The sequence below is a fragment of the Rhipicephalus microplus genome, chromosome 6 (assembly GCF_043290135.1).
Source record: "Rhipicephalus microplus isolate Deutch F79 chromosome 6, USDA_Rmic, whole genome shotgun sequence".
Taxonomy (NCBI): Eukaryota; Metazoa; Arthropoda; class Arachnida; order Ixodida; family Ixodidae; genus Rhipicephalus; species Rhipicephalus microplus.
Genome location: NC_134705.1, coordinates 154585384 through 154605021, shown reverse-complemented (window position 1 = coordinate 154605021; position 19638 = coordinate 154585384). Strand labels below are relative to the sequence as shown.

Below are 19638 nucleotides of genomic sequence, written 5' to 3'. Positions count from 1 at the left end.
GCGCAAGAGAGCAGTGTGCCAAGAAAGCCGTCCTCAAAGAACCGGCCGGGGAGGCTTGATCGCCGAAGGGAGGATAGGAAAATGCAATCTAAACAAGACCTCCAGTGGTATACGTGGTGCTTTTGGTTTTGCTCACTGAATCAACCAACTACGAGATCTCACTTTAGGGTCAATCTTTCTTTTAAACGGAGCCCGTCTGCAGTGACATTGATGCAAGTGTTTCTCTTCAAGTTCCAGAATGAAACATGTTGCATAGTTGGCACAGTCATTTGTTTGAAAAGTTGAAAAGAAAACGCCTTCATAAACTTGTTTATTTAGCTGTGGACAAATTACGATAAATTTTTGATGTTTCAGAAGTGCGTAGAAAGTTCTATTTCATTGCATGAGACTTTCTTGGATATCACTACTTTTCAAAGAGAAAAAAATTACAAGCATTTCTGCATAAATTCGTATACGTCTCAAGCAAGGGCTCACGAAAAGTCAAAGGCCTTGTTTTCTATAGAGTGCGCAAGAACGCGTCGTCACAACTTTAGCAGCTGCCGCCTTTATTACGACGCGTACATTTGAAAGATAGGTGCTCCTAAACAATCGTATAGCATCGTGTAATGTTAAGAACACCCCTTTGCCCTCCCCATGGTTTCTTTTCCCACCGATTCACGGTACTGGCTTTTCCACTGCTTCCTTTACTCTTTCGGCACAAACTTTTGTTCGGCATGCCTGGAACCGCACAAGGATTGTCCACCTCACAACCCGCCGTAGAACTTATTTTTTCGTAAAAGCCTTTGGTCTGTCTCCGGCAGAATTCTCATTAAAACAGATTTTTAAATTTCATAAAAAAATCGTATTCACAAAATTCAAAAAAGCTTCACTTAGGAATATTGTCTAGGTTTCATATTTACGTTTAAGAAGCCCTTTATCTTCCACACTCTTTTGTTTCATTATTTTTTGCAAGCATTCTTCCCCTTCCCAAGCGCCTGGAAGCAAACCGGAGTCTTCATCTGGTTAACCTTCCTGTCCTTCCTCCTGACCTACAACGAAATATGCATAAATCATTATCTCTCAAGAAGAGTTCTGCCCCTGCCAGATTCCTCGCTCGGCAGGGCCTGAGCTGTCACTCTCGGAGTGGATCAAACAAGTACCGACTCAAGCCGGCGACAACACCTAATATACGGCAACCAGTTGTAAAGCTCGGGCAGCCCCCTATGTGCTAGTTATGCGCACTTCGAGCATGTCCTGTGGGGCTACGCCTCTCGTGGTTCCCCTTTACACCAAGAACGAATGAAGAAGAACACTAAGGTCCAGGACCTGACCTCTCGAATCTTGGCCCTCCGGAGGGCCCATGCGAGGGCGGTCAAGTTTAACCTGACCATTTCCGAGTGGGCTTAGCCCACGTGACGTCCAGTTAACTCGTGCCTATTCTGGACTAAGTAGAGTTGCGTCACTCCCTCACTCATTGTAAGTGCACCAAAGTTAAATGTATAATGATATCAAACAAAGGAACACTGCAAAATTTTCTTACGAGCAATGAAACAACCGTAAACGGTAATACTTGCGCAAAATTTTGTTATATAATCATAAATAAGGTTGTGTCACAACTGTCTCCAAAAAAAAAAGCTAACGGGAAAGAAAAACAGGAACCCACACCGTACATAAAAGTTCAGATCTCCGGCTTACGAAAAAAAAAAATACTGCCAGTTCATCTCAGCCGAACGTGGTGTTCACGAAAAAGAATTTTGGCAAATGGAATCCGTTGAGTTCAAGTTCTTTATTTTTTTCGAGAAGTATCTCGACGTGAACCGTTTTATCGAATCGATTGTGCTCCCAAAACTTCACTGCGATACGGCTTCCACCGAGACAATAGTTGAAAACAACAGACAAGTAGCCAGTATTGTTTTATTGCTTTTGATTTAAAGAGCAGCGCAAGGTGCGCCTAGAGTCAAGGAAGACTGGAGCGGGTGTTGTCTAAATATTGAAGTATGCACTAGTCATAATAGAAAAAAACTCATTACTCAAATTTCATAATGAAAGACCCTCTATGCGTCGCAGGTTTGCATGGCACGCCTTTTTTTAATTGTTTTCTCTAGAACAATGAAGAGTGCCAGAACCTTGTTTATCTAACCCATTAGAATTTTTTTTATAACCTTTTAATAGTGGCGCCCACCCACTTCCAGCATATTTCTTCAGTTTGCTGAGCCCCCTGCTCCAAAAATTGCACAAAATTTCCAACCAGTGTGTAGGGAATACCACGCTTTTGAAAAGAATGACAACGAATAGCATAGTGAATGCTGGCCTACTACACAAAATTTATGATTATTTATGGCGAAGTGGCTACCCAGTAGTGTAATTGTAGCATCCCAAAGAGTGTTTATAAAGGCTCTAAAAGGCCACTCTTCTAGCTTTCGCTACGACTGCTGCGCTTTTCCAAGCAGGCTTGGCGTTTTTTTTTTCCTGTTGCCGTTATTAAACTTGCTCCCCAATTTCGCCCTCGATACTTATTTAGTCAATCTAGTGCGAATCACATCAGGGTCCCTGTTTATCTTATATATTGTTTTAAGCTTTCATCGTTTGGTGCAACGCATGCAATACCTTATGTGGCGTAGCCAGCTGTAGCATATTGAGTGTGTTCTCGCGACAAGAAGAAGTCCTCTCGTTTTTCGAGTGCCTCGAAGAGGATATGCTGTACAGAGTTGTTTATAAAAATGGGAAAAAAAGAGTACCAGGCAATACAAACAATAATAGAAAATAATAAAAAACTACAAGAAGGAAAATGTATGTATTTAAAAATAAAGAGAGCGGAAATAAAAAAACCTGAAAAAAGAAAAAAGAAGCATAGAAAAGAAAGAAACAAGAAAATAAGAACAACAAAAAACCTGCCCACCTCCGCTTGGCACCTGTGACGCGAAGCTGCCGCAACATTTATCATAACACATGCGTAATTAGCAAAGCTTTATTACAATTGCTGAATAAGGTCCACCGGAGAACATGCTTAAGGCAGCATTTGTCGTTTCTCGCTGCGTCAACTGACATCAACAAACAAAGGCGTCATTGCTTTGTTTACGTGTCAGTGTAACACTCTGCAAACAACGTAGACTACCGCGCAATCTACAAGCGACATTTTTCACCCTCACGACGTGAAACCCAACGTTGCACGACCGCCAAACACCCGTCTCACTCGGGCGTTGATTTGTTATTGAATTGGCAACGGGGGCCCCCTTTGCGGCCGTTCCGCCGTTTTTCTTCTTTTGACAGCCGCGATCGCGACGTTCATGGCTTCGTTCTCTTGACGGCGGTATAAGAACGCCTGTCTATTGCTTTTCATGTTTTGTAAGCGCGCTCCAGTGACGCGCGCAGCGGCTCCGACTCGCAGAACAAACATCTTGCGATACTTTACCGACAAAAGCAAAATATGAAAAAAAATAATGAGATAAACAATGAAGGATGACTTCTTTTTTTTTTTTCTAAACGCGGGACTCGCCAGTAAAAGCGGTGTGGCTGGGCCTCCCCGTCCCTACGCGGGAGCGGCCCGCAATCCTACCCCTATAAAACGGGGGTGGAATCCTTCAGGACCCCTAAAAAGTTTTTTATCCATCCATCCATCCGAAAATTTTCGTGACCCACTATACTGCCGATGCATTGTGAAAGATTAGGCACTCCGCCAGCCGTCTTATTCACTAAGCCTTAATGAACAAAAAAGCGCGAAGAAATAATTCTTTATGTTTAATGCTTCTCAATGGCTTATATGTTGGCCGTAGCGAGAGAACTCGCGTGTGCGTCATTCCCATTGAAATATGATATCGAGATAACGTTCTGCCGAACGCAACAGAACGTTTCATGGCACGAATCTATTCAGTTGCGATATTATTGAACAGGTAATTGAATGGCCACTGTCAGCAAACCATCTTTCCGAATATAGTTCTTAAGTTTATAAAAACAACTTTTCACTGAAGTTCTACTTCAAACTTTATTTCTCACACTTGTAAAAGAGTGTTTTACAACTGCGAAACCAACTATCAATATAGAAAATATATCCACAGAAGGTAAAGAGAAATCACAGGAGATACCACGATCATGACCCAAAGTAGCAGGCGTATACAACGTTCTGGCGCGAAAACTTCGAGCCTGATACTTGTATCTGAATAAACGCGCAACCTGCAGCAAGAAAAAGTAGCCCTTGTTGAAGATGAAAAATTGATTTTGGTGAAAGTCGCTGAATTCTAGCATTCGAAAAAAGAAACTTAAATGAATCCACGCCCCAAATTTCTTTTAGTTAAATGAAAGCGTTAAAACTCCACAATCAATCAGGCCAAATAAAGTGGAAGTTGTGCTGTTATCAGCTGTTTGTTAATGTTTACTAATTTTGCGTTAAAAGACATTATATTTAGGAGCGCGAAAACAACAACCCGCGCCTATGCTGACTGAACCAACAACCCTCGCACAACGCGTTTGATGCTTCACCAACTGAGCTACCCCTATCTGTTGTGCGTCCAAGAACAGCCAGCCAACCTCGCTTTTCTTGCTAGTAAAAAAAGGATATTGTATCGCCCTTTCTAAGGTTCACATGTTATCGAAGCAACCTTCAACTCTTGGCAAGGTTCCAGGCAGGAATAATTGAATTAGGTTTTTCATACAATTTGCCTGTAGGTCTAAATAGGGCACACAGTATTATGCCTACATTGGTATTACATACTCCGGCAGTGTTATATCGCAGTCCTTCATATCACGCCGTTGTATAACCGACTTTACTAACTTCACTTCATGAGATCACTTCACACAACCGATCTTATGAGCAGTAAAAGTTAGCTTTCACTGAATCCCGACACGTATCAAGATTTTTATTTTCAGCGAGATTGCTGCAACGAGGACGTAGCTTATATTAAAACAGTGCTCTGTGTTCCGCAAAAAGGCCCCATAAACCACGTCCTTGGGTTATAAATTTTATCACCCCATTGATTCAGTAATAGAGAAACGCGTCAGGAGTGTCTGCGTAGATAGTGCTTACTTCATTTACGTTTTCTTTTCTTTACTTGTCTCTGTTTACCAAAACCTATTTTCCTAGTAATTCCCGTAATCTCGAGAAACCAAGGACCCTTTATAGCACGGCCTCTCTCCTTACGAGCATGGTGCTTTCCGAAATGCTATGCGACATGTGAGCCAATTTCTCCCTCATTAACTATATTGCAGAACTGTAAGATTAGCACCAGTCACAGAGATCTTGAGGATACTCTGAACACTGATGTAGGCAATTTGCATAAATGATCTAGGATACACTGCATCCCATCGAGAAAGTATTCTTTCGTGTTTATTTTTGTCTTTTGCGCCTGCTGCATAAGCAAATCAATGATTGAATAAGCCTTATTCGTACTTGTGTTGCAAGATGAAGATGTTTATACGCACAACCAGGAATGGCTAATCATTGATTTATTTAACTATAAATTTAAATTTATTTATTTATTTATCTCTAAATGGTGTGGGCAATGAGTGAAACTTTTTTTTATTTTGGTCCACTATAAGCCAAGCACTTTTTTTATTCTGAAAATATTCAATGTGTCAAAAAATTCTATTACAACATTGATAGTTTAGTTTAAACTGAAAATTTTTTGCATATATATCAAATCGTAGCATGAATTTATTTAAAGTAACAGTCAAATATCATCATTATCATCATCACCATCATCCTCAGCCTGACTACGTCCACTGAAGGACAAAGGCCTCTCCCATGTTCCACCAGTTAACCCGGTCCTGTGCTTGCTGCTGCCAATTTATACCCGCAAACTTCTTAATCTCATCTGCCCACCTAACCTTCTGTCTCCCCCTAACCCACTTGCCTTCTCTGGGAATCCAGTTAGTTACCCTTAACGACCAGCGGTTATCCTGTCTACGCGCTACATGCCTGGCCCATGTCCATTTCTTCTTCTTAATTTCAGCTATGATATCCTTGACCCCCGCTTGTTCCCTAACTCACTCTGCTCTCTTCTTGTCTCTTAAGGTTACACCTACCATTTTTTTTCCATTGCTCTTTGCATCGTCCTCAATTTAAGCTAAACCCTCTTTGTAAGTCTCCAGGTTTCTGCTCCGTAGCTAAGTACCGGCAAGATACAGCTGTTATATACCTTCCTCTTGAGGAAAAGTGGCAATCTACCTGTAATAATTTGAGAGTGCTTGACAAATGTGCTCCAGCCCATTCTTATTTTTCTAGTTGCTTCAATGTCGTGGTTCGGCTCCGCGGTTATTACCTGCCCTACGTAGACATAGTCTTTTACAACTTGAAGTGCACTATTACTTATCTCGAAGCGCTGCTCTTTTCCGAAGTTGTTGTACGTTACTCTCGTTTTCTGCAGATTATTTTAAGACCCACCTTTCTGCTTTCCTTGTCTAACTCCGTAATCATGAGTTGCAATTCGTCCCCTGAGTTACTCAGCAATGCAATGTCATCGGCGGAGCGCAGGTTCCTAAGGTACTCTCCATTAACTCTTATCCCTAACTGTTCCTATTCTAGGCTTCTGAAAACCTCCTGTAAGCATGCGGTAAATAACATTGGGGAGATTGTGTCCCCCTACCTTACGCCCTTCTTGATTGGTATTCTGTTGCTTTCTTTATGAAGCACTATGGTAGCAGATGATCCCCTGTAGATTTCTTCCAGGATGTTTATATATACTTCATCGACGCCCTGATTCCGCAATGTCTGCATGACGGCTGATATTTCTACTGAATCAAACGAATTCTCGTAATCTATGAAGACTATGTATAGTGGTTGGTTATATTCTGATTATTTCTCTATTACCTGATTGATAGTATGAATGTGGTCGATTGTTGAGTAGCCTGTTCAAAGTCCTGCTTGTTCCTTTGGTTGATTGAATTATAATGTTTTCTTTACTCTGTTAACAATTACTTTTGTAAATAGTTTACATACGATTTTTGCCTATCCCAGGTTTCCTCTTCACTGCTTTGACGCTTCCTCTGTTTTTCAGAGCGTGTTCGATTCTCTCCATCTTATACCTTCTAACATCGCTTAGCTCACGTCTATTAATCAACTTCGAAAGCTCTGCCAGTTCTATTTTGTCTGTTGTACTTGACACTTTCATGATTTGACGCTTCTTAATTAAGTTATTCGTTTCCTGAGAAAGCTTGCCAGTGTCCTGTCTAACTACCCTGCCTCCAACATCTACTGCACACTCCGTAATGATACTCGTCAGATTATCATTTATTGTATCTACGCTAATGTTGGTTTCCTCACTAAGAGCCGAATACCTGTTCTGCAGTGACACTCTGAATTCCTGTACTTTCCCTCTCAGTGCTAGCTCATTGATTGGCTTCTTGCGTATCAGTTTATGTCGTTCCTTCCTCAAGTCTAGGCGAATTCGAGACCGTACCATTCTATGGTCACTGCATGCTACCTTGCCAACCACTTCCACATACTGCACGCTGCCTGGGTGTGTACTCATTATAAAGTCTATTTCGTTTTTATTTTCGCCATTAGGTATCCTCCATGTCCACTTGTGGTTTCCTCGTTTTTGGTAGAAGGTATTCAAAATCCGTAAATTATTGCGTTCTGCAAATTCTACTAGTAGCTCTCCTCTGGCGTTTCTAGTACCGATGCCATAATCTCCTATTGCCTGGTCTCCAGCCTGCTTCTACCCTACCTTTGCATTAAAGTCTCCCATCAATATAGTATACTGTGTTTTTACTTTAGTCATTGCCGATTCCACGTCTTCATAGAAGCTTTCAACTGAAGCGTCATTATGGCTGGATGTGTGCGCGTAAGCCTGCGCCACCTTCATCTTGTATCTTTTATTCAGTTCAATTACGATGCCTACAACCCTTTCATTATTGCTATAGTATTCCTCTATGTTGCCAGCTATGTTTATGTGAATTAGGAACTCCACCCCAGTTCTCTTCTGTCAGCCAAGCCCCTATAGCAAAGGACGTGCCTATTCTGTAGCACCGTAAAGGCCTCATCTGTTCTCCTAACCTCACTGAGCCCTATTACTGCCCATTTAACACCATCTAGCTTCTCCAACAGTACAGCTAGACTTCCCTCTGTAGATAAGGTTCTAGCGTTAAACGTTGCCAAGTTCAGGTTCCAATGGCGACCTGGCTGGATTCAGGGATTCTTAGCACCCTCCGCTGCGTAGCAGATCTGACCGCCACCGTGGTCAGTTGCTTCGCAGCTTCTGGGAACTGAGGGCCGTGAGTTATTGGACGCATGCATGTGGGAGGTAGTGGCCAGATACTGCACCAGGGTGGCCAATCCTTCTCTGGTGAGGGAGTGCGTTTCCGGTGGTGGTTACCGGTGAGGCCGCACCCCAGGCCTCTTAATGCAGTTCCATCACCACGCGGATTTTATTTTTTTAACCGGTTGGGAACTGCACGGCACCGGGATTTGAATCACGGACCCTTTGCATGCAAGGCGGATGCTCTAACTACTACGCCATCGCTGCCTTCTGACACTAAACATTGCAGAACATGATTACCATAGGGAGTTTACAAACATTAATGAATTACTGAGTGATAAGATTTTTCATAACTGATAATACTTTTGGTGCAAGTTGAACGAGGATACATAACACAAAAGAACAGGATGGGCGCCGAAATTCTAACTAATTTTGTTCCACAACGGGAAGAAGATTTTATAGCACAAGTGAACCACAATGAGTGCGCAGGCATTACAGTTTTTCTTAACAACTAAGGAACCGCAACGTGCTGCTAAGGAAACTAAGCTTTCTATCTTGAAGGGATAGTGAAGCCAAGCTGACGCAGGTTTCGCCACTTTGTCTAATGTAATACGCCTCTATCACTTCTTTCTTCCTCTCTTCTTTTCTCTGCTGATAAACTTTGCTCAAGGGAGGATGTGGGCATCGTTTGTAACTTTTTGTTTCTTGGCCTAGCTTCATGAAATTTGCTATACACACTAAACATCACAATAAAGAGATGAATGCAAATTTTCATAAAAATATCTTTACTAGTTCTCATTTTATAAAAGAATCTTGAATTTGTTGCTCGTGGAGAGTCTGGCACAGCAAGGAAACTTGCTTAAGTGCTGGAACAACTTGTAATGTATGTGTACACAATGCTTGCAGCCGAAAACAGTGCCAGGTTTTATTTTTAATGCCCTTACAATATTCTGCTGAACATTATTTGTATATGCATGTGCTTCATCAAGTCCTGCCTTTCAGTAATTGTGAAATTAAAAAAAAGGATGACTAAACTAATATTTGAAGACTGCCTTCAGTTATGGCAAAGTCTACGAGTTGCAATAAAACAAACAATGAAAATCGTTCCAACCATAGTCGCGTAATGCTTTCCACGAGCAAGGTGGGTGGCAAAAAAAGATCATCACAGAAAATGACTTTTAAAGCTTTGCAAATGTTGCGCCTTTATTAACATGCCCGAGGGCTATTGTCTTTGGCATCACTGTGAAGAGGCATCTTCTTGGACCTCTTTGCATTGGTTTCTTCACTTTTACGCGCTTTTTTGCGACGCAGGCAGTCTTTTTCTTGAGCCTTCTGGAGGGCCAAATATCTATCTGAAATAACTATGAGGTTATTTATTGAGTATTATTTTAATAGGCCCTTTCAGATAGGAAATGGTATTTTCGTGAGCAGATGGGTTTGTTGCGCCACCTGGTGAAGACTATTTAACCTACGGACTTTTTTCAACGTGGCCTCTTCGACCCAAATCCAAAGCATAACAAAACATAAGGTAGAGGCCGTTTTCCGCAGCTACTTTGTCTATGCAAAACTAAATGGCGCCACCGCGCCAAAGCGCCACGGCCTTCTTCTCGGCGGTGCAGCTGCGGTGTGGCGTGTGGTGGACGTTGCCCTACAGCCAACGGCGATAAACGGTGGTGGTAGTGATTCTTGAATACGGAAAAAAGCACCTAACTTCTGTAAGCCGTAAGGCGACATGGCGCAGTACCTAAAAGCAAAAAGAAGAGAAGCGGCTGGCGCGGACTATGCGCTCGCTGTGCCCGCTTTGCTGACCTTCTAACTCGCAGCGGTGGCAGCGATCAGCCGGCCATCGGTGACGGTGAAAAAGTGAAAAGAGGAAGGCCATTAGATCACGTGTTTGAACGTTGCAGCACTCGTTCACCACTGCAGAAAAGCATCTATAACTCAAAGAACACACAAGCACAAACGAACGCTGACTAGCGGTTGATACTTCTAGACACCTACCAGAAAGAATAAAAATAACGGTGTCCTCGAGAACTTTTTTTTAATTATCTATCCTTCAATTTTTGGTTGACTGTAATTTTGTAGCATATCAATATATTTCTTATAAAGTTTACATATGTGGTTTTTATCAACAAATACCAACTTTTTTTTGGGAAATACATTGTGAAATATACGCTTTCAGTTTAAAAACCACCATAATTTTTTCAAGCGCATTCCATGTTTTTTTTCCTCTGTCAGTAGAATAGCGTACAACAAAAAATGGACCCACCATGTTAATAATGAGAAGGAAAAAAAGGACGAATGTAATTACATACAGAATCACTATCGCAGTGAACGTTCTACATAGGTATGACATTTTAAGCCAACAACCAAATATGCGCAAATGAGAGCCTCCTTGAGGCATGTGTCAGACGTAAGCAGTTCAGGAAAGAGCCTTCTTGGAGCCAGAAATCCTAGCGAGTCTATTCAGTAAACCTCGCAGGAAATGTTAACATGCGTACCGAACAATGCTGCACTTCGAGTGCACTTTGATAATCCGCTTTAGGCGCAGGCATTTACAAAGGGTCGCACAACTTTCACTGTGCGTGTACAGTTATGTGGCTAATATTATTTACTCGCTGGCTATTAGATACTAAACCAATGACGATGCTATGTAAGCTCAATGTGCGAGACTTACTTTTTGTAAGTAAAGTGTTCGGAAACAGGTGAGAATGCTCAAAAAAAGGTGTGAATTCATTAAAACATGCTCTAAAAGAAGTGTGAATTCATTCAATGAAAAGGAAAGTGTGTGGTTCTAGTACGCGGTCTGTACACTTGGCGTACAACGACCTTTTATAAAACAGCTAAAGCCTTCTATGAAGCAATATGTTGCACAACGGTTGTAGTGTGTTTTCTGCACACTTTTTTTTCAACACGGTTGCTGCCTTTTTGTCAATACTCTCTGCATTGCACAACTGCCACGTAGGACAGTGTGTTTGGCACCTCATTCCCCGTCTTCAATTTTGCTCTGCGAGAAAAGACGGAAAACAGAAGAAAAAAAAACGCCTAGGAGCACATCTTGGTACGTACGGAAATGGTACGTACCAAGATGTGCTGAAGTTGTAATAACCAGAAGACGTTGTAAAATTCAAAATCTTAATTTTTACATTCACAGTTTGGGCTTGGCGATCTCCCCTCTTTGCTCTTAATGCAACAAACTCGAAAAGATCGAACACTTCTTGTTCAGCTGCCGAAGTTTTTTTTCCCTTACACAGAAAACGAAGAGCTGAGCTTATATTGCGGCGATGCGGGCTATCAGTTACTCCGGCCTTTATGTTATAATATGGAACCACTGCGCTGGCGTAGTCAGAGAGGAATATTTTGAAAGCTGTCGAAAAGTTTTTATGCGACTTGAATAGATTTTGTACGCGTATAAACTACTAACAATTTTTTATTCAGTCTTTTTAGTCGAAAGGTCTTCGGTAACTGAGAAGTTACACAAAAGAGTGCGACTTAAAACTACAATCATTTACAATTCACGTTGGATTAAAGCATTCATCTCAAAATTAGTTTAGTCCTGACTAAATATAAACCATAAATACAGTATGTTTGATCAACCGACTCTTGGCCAATTCCCCTGAATAGGAAGGTGCCAATATTCCAAGAAACATCACCATCATCAGCACATGCGACAGCTGTGCATGCCTTGGTGGTTTAAAATGGTGGCGAACTGAAGTTTCCTTTGTTTTCAAAGTTAGTTTTTAAGCTCGTAGCTCTGGTATGCTGCGCCTTAGAGAATGGCTGCACTACGCTATGTGGCAAAGGAAACGAAAAAAATTAATCTCTGTTGCAGTATTCGCAATTAAGAAAGAAAAAATGCTAGATGCTCATTTGTACAATCGTGCCTGTTTAGGTATACAATTTATTTATGCGTGAGCAACGGTAACGCGCGCTAATTACACAATCTCCTAAATTGGCAACGCTACTAAATTTTCTCGACAAGATTGCTACAGGAAGGTATGACTCGCATTGAAGGTTCCAGGAAAATATTTTGCAGTACTTCAACAGGAAGTGTAAAGGGCACCCACGTTGATAGTTTGAAAATGTATGGACAATAAAACGTTCTTATTTTTCTCGCAAAACCTATTTTTCATTATTTATGCTGTCGTGTTCGAAAGTGCTGCCAGGTGGAGATTATCAATGTTAACGCGGTGTGTAAAAGGTTGCCGTAAAACAACGTACGGATAAGAATGACCTAGGATGACATATAATTTTTCTAGTGGAATAAAGTTCAACGCCAGATGGTGTGTGCATGGTCGTTCTGTGTCCCTCGCAGTTTCATGCCATTGGTTAACACTTGTAACAGCGAGAGTTGCTGGGCGATCACAACAGACGATTTCAGTGGCACAGTTGCTCGCCACCGTCACTGGCGCCTAAGTTCGTAACTACTACCATGTGTGATAGAAAAAAAAAACATAAAAAATATATAGGATCAGATAGTATGTTCCATTACACAGCTTTACAGCCAGGCAAAAGGCAGAGCTCGTACCATGAGCCTTGAACGCATGCAGGTTTCTTTTGGGCTCATATATAACCGCACATATCAATGTCGAAATGAATGAATGAATCAATCAATCAATCAAACTGTACAAAAACGAAATGGAGTGGAAATTGAGAACCTAGCATCCGCTATGCTGAGATGGCTGTAACGCATCGTCTTGGCTTTTGTTAGTCCCATGGTGCATTGCTTCACGTCACAAATCTCATATAATACGCCCCCCACTATCTTACCCACCGACTAAAGACAACGGGAAAAGGAGATGGTGCGAAAAATACACAGTGCTTTTGAACGTCAGCAGCGCAGTGGGTGGAAGGCTACCGGCCCCTAATATCTCAAACTGAGAGGTCATGCTTTCGGCACCTTGATCATCCGAATGAATGAAATGGTTGCTCGTGGTTATTCTTTGTGGTATGTTCGTGTGAACTTCCCCTAAATCCCATACGTGACGGAAATGATGCCAGTAAATGTTCGGTGGCCTTTCTCTTGATAAAGAAACTAAACAAAAATAAACAAAAAACGCGTGTACACTGTTTTCAAACTCGATTGCACAACCTCCTAGCGGAGAGAACCTCAGTTACCTTTCGCTGACAGTCGAATCGATGTTATCGTCGTGTTAGCCAAGAGCAAACGAGAAAGTATAGGTTTTCTGAGTGGTCAGAAAAGAAAAAAAACAGACAGTTGAAGATGACCTGCACATGTATAGAGTGGCTCTTTTGGTGAGCCTAAACGAAGACGTACGGTGCTGTGGGCCAAGTTGGAAACAAGGTCGTGACGCGGTGACGCAGGGGTCTCAGAATAGCAATAAAAAAGGACTGTTTTCATTTCTACTATGAAAAGGAACTCGATCCTACATTCGAAAAGCCAAAACAAAGAGCTACAAGGCGTGGCAATGGCACTTCAAGACTTCCTTTGATTCCTTGTGCTTTTTTTGTAGTTGTTTCTTGTTTGCCTGTCGTTTGCGAGCTTGGGTGTGCACTCTTTAAAGCAGTATGGCAAGAGCAAGACGTAGGTCACGGCAAAATGAAGGCAATACCGAGGTCTGCCATATGAAGCGATGTTGTTTCTGTTTCAAACGCATGACTGAATATTGCGCTCCAAGCTGCCCAGTGTCAGTGTGCATAAGGTATTCTTACGTTGATCAGACCCCATCCTATGCGAACAGAAGGCAATGAATTGAGCGGCATTTTTTAACGTATGTATACGCCAGGGCAACAGCTGTAGAAGCTAAACAAGTTATAGGGGGCGGCGTTATTATTTTTAATTCATATGCATTATATATTAAGTGCTTCGAAAATGTAGTCGGTCAGACAAAACCAATTAAAACTCGCCGCAGGAAGCCAGCGTTGCAATTGACGGGGCTCAATCTGTTAATGTTCGCCATCCTCTAGCTATACTTTAACTTTATTTCTGTGATCATTACTTCACTGTAATTAAGAACCACAAACGACGTAGTGTATGCTTTCTTTTGATTTTATTATATGTTGGCATGGCATGGTTGCCTTCAGAAGCAGCAAAAAAATTGCATTTTTTTATTTTTCATTTGATAGAAGCAACAGAACTTGGAGGTTTTACGACTTCATTTATTGTTTGCATATCAAAACGCAAACCAACTTTCTCATAGGTTTCCACGCGAAACGCGAACATAAGCATGAGCCATAGCCGATTTCTGTTCTACAATCGCGATCTTGTAGTCACCGAAGACTTGCCCAAAAAAATATAAATTCGGTGAATACAAAAAGGAGGCAGTCTCGTATCGTGTAGCGTCCTTCTTACATGATGCAACTGTTGTTTTATGCTACTTTGCCCGGCTTCAGTGAAGCGCTGCGCATGCGCAGAAAGACGATGCCACTCAGAACGGTTGCCCCATCTGTGATACGCTACACGCATCTTTAAAACTACCCTCACTTGAACTCTCCGCAAGTGAGCCTTACACTTTTGTATCAACGCCGGGACGCGCAAAGTCTCACCAGGACAGCTGACGTCAGCACGGTTCTCATGACGCACACATATTGGACGAAGCTATCTCAGAAACTTCATTTCGCACGCGTCTCGCTGGTGGTTTTGCTACGTGAGAACCTTTGCCTTTCGAAAAACACCTTGGTGCAACTATTCTGGCAGAACTATGCTGCCGTCCTGTCCAGCATGTCACTCACCGTCAATGAAACCACTTGGTTGATTTTAAGAGTCAGTTAATGGCGACAGCTGTTCGAGTCGGCGAAGAAGGTTTCCTAACCAGACAGCCACTTCTGTGAAGTAAGCTCCCTTCACTTCGCAGCCTATAAAGTGTGTTCAGAAATATTGACTTTTCAGGTGAACTCTGATGAGTCGTCCACGACACGTGGCTCTTACTTCGATGCAATGATTTCGAAAGCGTAGATGTCCGAAAGCTGCCAGGCCGCACGTCAAGCAGCCTGATCCGTAAGAAAACAGCGAGTGTGAGTTGTCTTTTAAATCCCGGGCTTAACGTATACTTACAACGTCACGTCTAAGTAGTCTCTAGACGTTTCACACGTTCTCGCTATGTACCAGGGTAGCAACTGCACGGTGACCTATGTTCTGTCAATAACAGCTGGGTAGGTAGACGTTGCACTGCGCAATATTGATGGGACGTAGTCAAGAGAAACACGCAGACTGGAGTGGACGGTGAACTGTGTGTTACGTCACAGTTACGCAAAAGATTCCAGCAGCACCAAAATGCCACTTATTTGGCCAAATATTTGTCCTTATTTGTTTTGTTTTTTTCTTGTAGCAATGAACACTGAGACAGGGGCCGTAATTACACATACAAAAAGAGCCTTAAAGAGAAAAATAAATATTATACTAGTCTGGCTTCATTTTCGCTTTTATATACGTTGCGGGAAAAACAAATTCATTAAACGCCGTGGCACGTTCAGTAGAAATGCTGCAAGTGCATTTGACTGATAAGCTACAATAGCGAGAGCTGTGGTCACCAAAAGGGCTAACTGGTGGCAAAATCGAGCACCCGGACTCTCCAAGTATAAACCTTATAGGATAGGGTGTTGTACAACCCGACAGATTGTGAAAATATGGAAAATATTTTGTATGTCATTCATGACCATGAAACGTCAGTTCAGAAACTTGCCTTTCGGAAAAACTCAATTCAGGAACTTGCCTTTGGATACAAGGTATGTCCTACAAAAGTAATGCCATGTATTTACTTTTCAAAAGTATCTTTTGAAAAAAATAAAAAAAATGCACCAGATGTTCTTTTTTGTCCCGACCGGCGGGGCAAAACGAGACAGTGTGAAACAAATTTTTCCTGCAGTTTTCGCAACATAAACACACAAAATTCACTCTTTGGGCCCCCGCGATGTCTTTGTAAGCGCATTCCTTGCACTCCATGCCTTAAAGTAATACAGAATTTATACAGATTTTGAAGGTTAGCGCTTCATCGGGGTATTCAGTAATACTACATACGGACATACGGCTACATACGGACGGGTGTTTTGTGGCTTTCGACTTCATCAACAGGGCTTACACTGTGCTAGATTTAAATTTTTTGAGTGCTTGGTCTTTCTTTAAATTTTGATATTCAAGAAACGTGATTTAAATTTGATCCCACAGTGCGTTTCTGAGCAGCTTGTGAAGTTTTTTATACTTGTTCATGCGCCCGTGGAGAGCATCTTTGGGAAAGCGAAGCAACATTGACGCTACGTGAATGGAGTGAGTCCTGTCCTGAACAGCAGTGTGGGCTTTCTTAGGTTGCTTGCCTCCAAGGAAGCTCTATATGATATTCTCTCAAACATTCGAGCCCTCCTAAACAAACGAATGTAATTATTGAGTGTGACTCATTAGTTCATTTTATAAGACACTCTCTAAGTCAACTATAGATGCCTTTTTGTGGCAATTTACCCCTCTCACATGCCCTATTTAAAAAAAAAGTAGTCCATTTTGTTTCCGGGCACCAAATGAACTAAACTAGTGATGGCATATAGATAGTAGTATGAAGCAACAGGAATAAATGCTGAAGTTGTTGTACTGACACCAGAGCTGCGTCATGCATTGATCCAAAAATACGGTCGAGCGCAATTTTGTTCATTTTTGAAGGGTCAATGAAACACTGACACCAGCAGAGTAATTTCTCCCGCGCCAACACTGCCATGGGAGTAGTTATTAACTTTTACACACGGAAAAGTAGACAAGTACCAGCAGTTATTGCTCAAAAAGAGAGAGAATAAAAAGTGTTTTATGTGTTCGCTACAGAGGCGCCAAACACAAAATATCACATTTTGTCCGGTGTCTCATTTCACTCCAACCTACACAAAACAACGCCTAAAACACCAGATTGTCTGTAACGATGTTGCAACTTTTATGCCATAGCTATAATACATCTATAATAGCAAGCAAAATACTCCCAAAATCAGTTATCAGGTGACCGAACTATAGCGTACCTCGCACTAACCCAATAGTCTTTATCTACTAATAACGCATAAAGGGGGGTGACACGTGCAGCAGGACTGTTAAAAGCGCTATGCCATTACGTTAACGATAATCTGAGCGCTAGTGTGAAGACGAAAAAAACTGTGTAAGTGAAAGGTGTCGCAAAGCTAATTTGTCAATCGAAGGTCCCTAACCACTAGACAGATTGGTTATTTTTTTCCTCCGAATTGTAAGAGACCGAGCTGAACAAAAATAAGTAGTTGCAGACAGCCTTTGTTCGTGGAAATTCTTCCGTCTCTGACGTCCAAAGTGAAACTGCCGGGAACGTTCAACGGGCGAGCTTCGAATTCTCCCGAAATGCCCCCTTTCGCTTGGAATTTTCGCGAAAGCGTGGAATACTACCACTGTTTTATGTCACTTTTTTTTGTCCTTTTACACGTGTCATTTTCACGCCAGATCAAATAGCGGCATTCGGAGTATTCGAACAAAGCGTTTGAAGGCACGCGATTGTTCCAGCAATGATAGAAGTATTCAAATGCATGCACTTGTTTTGGGCCAGTACTAAAGGGGCTTTCATCAGATTGAGAAGCGCATTTGGTTTTGCAAAACTACAGAAGCTTCGAAGAGAATAAAGATTCCTATCTTCTTTTGGGAAAGTTGAGCAAAGCGAAGGCACTATTTAGGCCTACACGTCGTCTCTCTGTGAATGTATTGGCCACTGCTTCCAAAAAAATGAAAAAAAAAGCTTCTAAAATGCTGGATTTTATGCGAATACTTTGAGACAGTTGTATGAAGAACTTTTGCAAGTCAAAAATGAAATTAGGTGCACGCCGAAACTCGCCTTTCTGTTAGTCGATCTGTATAAAATTTGAATGATGGCAGTGTGATTTAAAGTGAGTCTCTCTTTGACTTACCAGCTGTCGCGTCATTGCCACTACTATTCTTCACTTTGTAAAGGCTACGCGTTAATTGATATCTTATTTTTTCACAGGAATGTGCTAATGATGTTTGTACCGCTTGTAATCCCAGTTTGATATGCGTGACGACTATGTTTGCAAACCCTGAGGTTCTTTTTTTTTTGAGTGGCGTAGTTTCAGTAAAGCTTTGTTAGAACTTTGCTTTTGGGTACCGTCACCAGTGACGTGAGGGTGGTGAAGGCTCGTGGCAGTGCTCCCTACCTATTCAGTTGATGCATGAAGAAGGCTTTAGACACCCCTCAAGGTGCACGTGGCTCTGGTAAAGTTAGTTTTCTGTTCGTGAGGTACTACGCACAGCTCGCATAAACAGCTCAGATGTTAACACGCACGGTATAACACGTCCGGTAAACACGACTCAGCGCTCACAAACCACGGCATCCAGCAAGACGACTGCGAACCCTATTGCATGACGACTGCGAACTTCTTTTGGGAAAGTTGAGCAAAGCGAGGGCACTCTTTAGGCATACAAACCGTCTCTCCGTGAACGTATTGACCACTGTTTCCCGAAAATGACAAAAAATTCTTCAAAAATGCTGGATTTTATACGATTCTTTTGAGACAGTTGTATGAAGAACTTCTGCAAATCAGAAATGAAATTAGGTGCACGCCAAACCTCGCCTTTCTGTTAGTCAATCTGTATAGTTTTTAAACGATGACAGTGTAATTTAAAGTGATAATTTCTCATTTGACTTGCCAGCTGTCGCTTCATCGCCACTACTATACTTTACTTTGCAAAGGCTACGCGGTAATTGATATCTTATTTTTTCACAGGCATGTGCTTATGATGTTTGTACCGCTTGTAATCCCCGATTGATATGCGTGACGACTATGTTTGCTAACCCTGAGGTTCTTTTTTTTTTCGAGTGGCGTAGTTTCAGTAAAGCTTTATTAGAACTTTGCTTTTGGGTACCATCACCAGTGACGTGAGGGTGGTGAAGGCTCGTGGCAGTGCTCCCTATCTATTAAGTTGATGCATGAAGAAGGCTTTAGACACCCCTCAAGGTGCACGTGGCTCTGGTAAAGATAGTTTTCTGTTCGTGAGGTACAACGCACATCTCGCATAAACAGCTCAGATGTTAACACACACGGAATAACACGTCCGGTAAACACGACACAGCGCTACAGCAAACCACGGCATTTATCAAGACGGCTGCGAACCGTATCAAGAGCATCGGAGCACGAGCGCAAATATCAACGCACTTTGGGAGTCCATGCATATCCAAAGAGCTCGCGGCAACCGCTATACCTAATGGCTTTTCATACTAAGCGCACCGGGAACCCTTCACGGTGGAACATTGACGCCAAAAAAAAAAAAAAGAAAGCAAAAGCCTATACACGAATGACAGCCTTCCGCGCAGAACCAATTCGGAACGGGGTGGCCTACCTATTTATGACTATTTCGTACGACCTATATTACCACGATCAATCTTGGCGCTTCATGATTTTTTTCTCTCACCTCCGTGCTTTCTTTGTCGATTTACATTTGGTAAGGGGTAAAACACCTAGGACACAGCGTCGATGTTTACAGCTCGCCTCTCCAATTTGACAG

General features: G+C 42.0%; 1 protein-coding gene across 1 annotated transcript in view; it reads right to left on the bottom strand.

Annotated features, from left to right (window-relative positions):
* The window catches only part of LOC119185130 (alpha-glucosidase-like), a 75213-nt gene that overhangs the window by 37776 nt on the left and 17799 nt on the right, over positions 1–19638 (bottom strand). The window lies entirely within an intron of this gene.